Genomic DNA, 6,062 nt, shown 5'->3' with positions numbered 1-6,062 from the left:
AATACATTTAAAGACGTTGGATCTAGTACATCAAAAAGCTAGCTGGACTTTTCCAGGAAGAGGAATACAATTAAAGGCGTAAGGTCTAAGACAATTTTGAAGTGAGGATGCTAAGAGGGGGTGAGAGGGGAAAAGGAAGGGGTTAGGACATTTGGGTGAATTTCTTGAATAGTAGGGTCTTGATTTCTTTGCGGAAAGCCTTGAGATCAGTTGAAGCTGTCAGTAGGTTGGTGATGGTGGGGTCCAATTTAGCTGCATGTGTTGCTAGTAAGTTGTCATACATCTTTTTGCGTTTAGTTCCTTTAAAAGGGGGGTAGGAGAAAGGGGACTGGGTTCTCCTCTGTCTGGTTGAGAGGTTCCTGTTTAGACGGTTGTTTAGGTGGGTGGGTGCCGTTCCGTTTAATGTTTTGAATAACATGCAGTATAGTTTGAATTGGATGCGGGCTTGTATTGGAAGCCAGTGTGAATCTAGGAAGGCGTTGGTGATGAGGTCAGATTTTCCAAGGGCTTCCCAAACCAGGGCTTCCCAAATTTCACAGCCAGCCAGGTTTTCAGGATAAAAAATGATTATGCCTAAGAAATGTGCATAAACAGATTCTTCCATATATCAGAACTTTTTTATGCATATTCATTGTTGTTAACCAGCAAAACCTTATATTGCATAAGAATCATCAGGATAGCTTTGGTAAGCCCTATACTACTATTTATCATTGCTATAGTGTTGAAAGGTGTACGCAGCACTGTACATTTAACATTTGGTAGAAGGTCCCTGCTAAGAAAAGCTTACAATCTAATTTGGACATCAGAGTTGGGGAGTTTTGGCAGAAGGAATGATACAACCCGATCCAGCCAGGCATGTGAGCTCCTCCCTCTGTAGTCCATTGGAGAGATCAATCTACCTGCTTTTAAATATCAGCAACAGTGGGAAATCAACTGCTTTTACACCTCAGCAGCAGCGGAACTATCCGCAACTACCAAGAGCCCACAGACCCGATCCAACCAAGAGTGTGAGCTCCACCTCCCTCTGCAGTCCACTAGGAAGATCAACTGTTTTTTACACCTAAGCAGCAACAGGACCAGCCACCATTACCGAGAGCCCTTTGCCCTGATCCAGCCAGACAAGTAAGCTCTTCCCCCAGCATTCCGTTGGAAAAATCAATATGCTTGCTTTTAAATATCATCAGAAGGAGGAGATCAACTGCGTTTACACCTAAACAGCACCAAGACCAGCCACCACTATCGAGAGCTCCTCCCCTTATATCCCGTTTAAGAGATCAATCTACCTGCTTTAAATATCAGCAGCAGTAGAAAAACAACTGCTTTTACATACAAGCAGCAGCGAGACCTACCGCAACCACCAAGAGCCCACAGACCCGATCCTGCCAGGATTGTGAACTCCTCCCCCTGCAGTCCATTGGAGAGATCAATCTCCTGCTTTTAAATATCAGCAGCAGTGGAGATCAACTGCTTTTACACCTAAGCAGCAACGAGACCAGCCACAACCACCGAGAGAACACAGACCCGATCCTACCAAGAGTGTGAACTCTTCCCCCCCTGCAATCCGCTATGAAGATCGACTGTCGGCTCCGGGCGGCTTTCCCGCAGAGGAGAGAATCCTGCATTCACCGTGGGCCTCATCTGGGGCAGCCTCCTTGGAGCGGCTGGGGCACGGGCAGTGTGTCTGGGAGGGAATGCATGGATGGGAGAACATCGCAGGGGAGGAGACATAGACATCCTGGGACTGTCGGCCAAGTCTCTTCCCTGAAGAAGCCCTTTTTCTGGAAACGTCATCGCTCCTCCTAAACTTACTTGCTCCACTTCATCACTGACGCTGAAACCGTGGATTGAAGACAAAGTTTTATTTTATTTTTCTTTCCAGCTTATGATTTATCTTTAATCTTATCTATTGTTTTGCATTTTGTCTTTGTTTTGTTCTATTTCTATCATTTAAATTTCTGCTTCTATTCTTTTCTCTCCTCTCTTCTACCTCCCAAAGTATTTAGATCAATGCTGTCTTGTTAAAATGTTTATTTTATTTTTCCTCTAACTCTACTTTTCACTTCTCTATTACCCTCCAGGTACTTTAGTTAGATTGTGAGCCTTCGGGACAGTAAGGGAATTTTTCAAGTACCTTTCCTATTTCTAATCTTAATGTATATTTTCTGTAAACCGCTTAGAACCTAACGGATGTAGCGGTATATAAGAAATAAATTACATTACAATGGTTATAGGTATCTGATAGTGAGTGGGAGTTCAGAGTTGAAAGCGACTTCAAAAAAAGTGGACTTTGCGCTTGGATTTGAATACTGCAAGAGATGGAGAATAACATATTGACTCTGGCAGCCTGTTCCAGGCATACAGCATGGCAAGAAAGAAAGGGCAGAGTCTGGAGTTGGCAGTGGCGAAGGAAACAGAGAAGATGGACTTAACCGATGAACAGGAGGAGATAAGTGAAAAGAGATATGGAAGAGCTACAGCGTGAGTGCACTTGTAAGTCAGTAAGAGGAGTTTGAATTGTATTCCGAAATGGATGGGGAGCCAATGAAGAGGGGTAACGTGAATGTGGCAGCTCTCACAGAATACGAATCGTGCAGTAGCATTTTGAACAGATTGAAAGGGAGAGAGACTGTTAAGCAGAAGACCTGAGAGAAGTTTGTTGCAGTAATCTAAGTGAGAAGTGATGAGAGCATGGATAAAGGTTTTGGTAGTGTGCTCAGAGAATTTCCTTTCCACCCAAAAGCATGTGCCTCATCTAGCCTTGAATATCATATCCATTTGACTTTAAATATTAGGCTTTATAAATGGAAGTCATTATAGGCTACCTTATGCTTAACATTTTCTTTATTTCTTAATATCATCCTTTGCTTCATTCAAGCACTACTCTTCCTCTCAGGATATTATCAATAACTAATTTGCTTTTCTGAGGACACGGTGCTACAAGAGTCTACAATGGGCAAATTAGTGTCATTCTGATCAAATTCTGTTGTTGTTTTTTTTTAAATTTATGTTTATTGTATTGGTTATGCATTCTATTGGATAAAATACTTTGGAGTGCAAATGGACAAGAATCATAACCAGGGCTGTGGAATCTGAGACAATTTTGGGTACCTGTTGTCGGAGTCGTGGTTACCAGAAACTGAGGAGTCTGAGTCAAAGGATTTATCTACCGACTCCCCAGCCCTGATCATAACACCAGTCCTGGACTGATATTTCACTATTAAACTAGTAAAATATCAGGACTTTAGCCAACTTTCCAACTTCTTTCCTTTCATAGTAGATACCCATTTTCATGATCTCAATGTTATTTGCTGCACTAAATTAGGGCCCTTTTCACAAAGCTGTGGAAGCAATGCTTCCGTGGTAAATGCACTGAAACCCAATCAATTCGTATAGGCTTCAGTTGCATTTGCCGCAGCAGCTTCGCAATGTAATGTAATGTAATTTATTTCTTATATACCGCTAAACTCCATTAGGATTCTAAGCGGTTTACAGAAAAATAGACAATAGGGTGCATTAAAATTATAAGTAAAATAGGTACTTAGAAATTCCCTTACTGTCCCGAAGGCTCACAATCTAACTAAAGTACTTGGAAAAATGACAATTAGTAGAGTAATGAAGAAATAAAATAGAGAATAGATGAGAAAAATAAGAAAATAAACATTCTAATAAGACTACAATGATCTAAAGGACTTTGAAAGGTTGAAAAAAGAGGGGAGATCAGAATAGATGCAGAGGGAGAAACGTTGAAGCAATAGAATTCTGGGGAAATTTAAATGATAAAATAAAACAAAATAAGTGGTAAAACAATAAGTGAGATTAAAAAATATCATAAACTAAAAAGAATTGAAAATAAAATCAAAACAGTCAAAACTGAAGTCCAGCTTGAACGGGCCCCCGAGCCAACCGTTGCTCCGATGGCTGAACTGCAGCCCTCCTCCGTCGGCTCTCCCCTGCTGGAATGGGGGAGGAGCGAAGACAGTGTCGGGTGCCCCGCTGGAACGGGCCCCCAAGCCGACCGTTGGTCCGATGGCCGGACTGCAGCCCTCCTCTGTTGGCTCTCCCTATCTGTGGCTTTGTAAAAGGTGACCTTAGGCTCACCCTTGGTAAATGCCAGGGTTGCCCAAACCTGTTGTGGAGACACTGTTGGCATTTTGGGATCTTGAGAAAGGAAATGCAATGCAACTATCTCTGGCAAAAGGTCATGAAAAAAATAAATCCGTAAGTGCTGAGTGGCTGAATTTTTTCATGTTGGGGTCCACAAGCAGTCTGAAAAAGTTGTATTTGAATTTCTGTAATTTTTCCCCTCCCCCCCACACACACATGAAAGGATGCGGTTTGGACTGTTGTATCACAGATTGCTTGCTCTTAATTGAATTCATTAAGACCTTTTCCTAGAGATGATCACATATGTATTCCATGCATATTAAAAGCCTTCAGTACATAAGAATTACCATACTGGAAACAACTTGAGCATTTTGGATCTGGATGCCATAGGCTTGAATGGAGCCTACAGCTTTAGCATGGCAATGTAATGCTTACAATGTACATTAAGCAGCTATACCTATATTAGTTTCACTGTGTGGTAATTAATCTGGGCAGTGATGTGGCAGAAGAAATGTGTTTAGTATAGCAGGGAACAGCCTTAAGTGTGAACAGGCATATTGGAACTTACAAATGTCAAGATCAGAACTGAATCAGTTATGTCTCTCTGTAAAATAACTGCTAGATCGATTTAAAGGTTTATAAGTCATCACTGCCTATGCTGTTTACTATTCAGCACCTAACTCATCAAGAGTCTAGGGAAAGTGTAGAAGTGTAAGAGATGCCTTGAGAATACAGGATAAACACATAATATGCTTTCTCCTTTCATCTGGAGCTTCTGCCTGGCGCCAGAACTTTAACCTCTGCTGCTTGCACTCCCCCTAGACTGAAATTTGCGATGGCAGTCTGACCTCAGGAGAGCATCATCTTTCATGGTTTACTAGAAAGTAGTTGCACTGCTCCGGCACTTGTCAGAAAGCCAGATTCTATACCTATTGTGAACGCAAGAGCTCCTGATTTTGTTTGTGGTTGGGCTCAATAGGGATCAACACTGGGAGCAGATGTAGCATCATTTGTGAAGCAGTGCAAGGTCAGGCTGCAACTACACCAACTCATTTATTTCTGAAAAGTAGTTTATAGCTTTTACTTTTAACTGGCATTGCTTGTTACCCAGCCTCTCCCATCACTGACTCCTGACTGACTGGCTATACCTAAGAACTCCTGCCAGGCTCTCAATTACAATTGTGCATTTCCCATGTTCTCAAATCCAAATGACAGAAAAATAAAAACCCTTTCAGATTTTTTTTCCTGTTATTAGTGCATACTACTCAGAAAAAGTGCATCCTATTTGCAAACTGTGCACCATTTTGCGATAGTGCACAAACACACACACACACACAATTGGGAAATAACATGCATTTTCCTTGTGAGTACATGATTTTTAACAGCCCACATTCTTTGCAAATAGGGTACACTTTAAAAAAAAAAAAAAAAAAAAAAAGAGTGCAGTTTTTTTAGAACATATGCCTAAATAATTTTGTGCCTAAATAAAGAATATAAAGTACTAAAGAAAACATTCTTGTGCAACAGGACTGGTAGGCTTGATCATCAGGTTAAACCCCCCCATTAGTTTAGAGCAAGTATGTCAAACTCAAAGGCTGACATGGACCAAATAAACAAGGTTTAAGTTTGTGGGCCGCAAAAATGTCATTTTTCATAGAAACTTAGGTTTATTTTGAAAAGTACGGTATAAAAAAAGAACAACTTATTTTGAAAAGTACAGTGCAAAAAAAACAACAAAATTGTTTTCTTCCTGACACTTGGCATCTTTTCTCTGCCACTATTTTTTAATTATCCAGTCAGAGGCTTTCGGTGCTGCAGAGGATCCCGGTAACCCCAGGGCACCTCTAGCTACAAGATACAGACTCTTTGGGCTGTAGTCTGTAGCCCATAGGCATATTTCTTGCATGATTCCTGTGTGGCTAGTCTGCATCAGTAGTTCTCAGAACCCAGGGATTGTA

Source organism: Geotrypetes seraphini, chromosome 9, assembly GCF_902459505.1.
Source record: "Geotrypetes seraphini chromosome 9, aGeoSer1.1, whole genome shotgun sequence".
NCBI classification, from domain to species: domain Eukaryota; kingdom Metazoa; phylum Chordata; class Amphibia; order Gymnophiona; family Dermophiidae; genus Geotrypetes; species Geotrypetes seraphini.
This window is presented reverse-complemented; position numbering follows the sequence as displayed.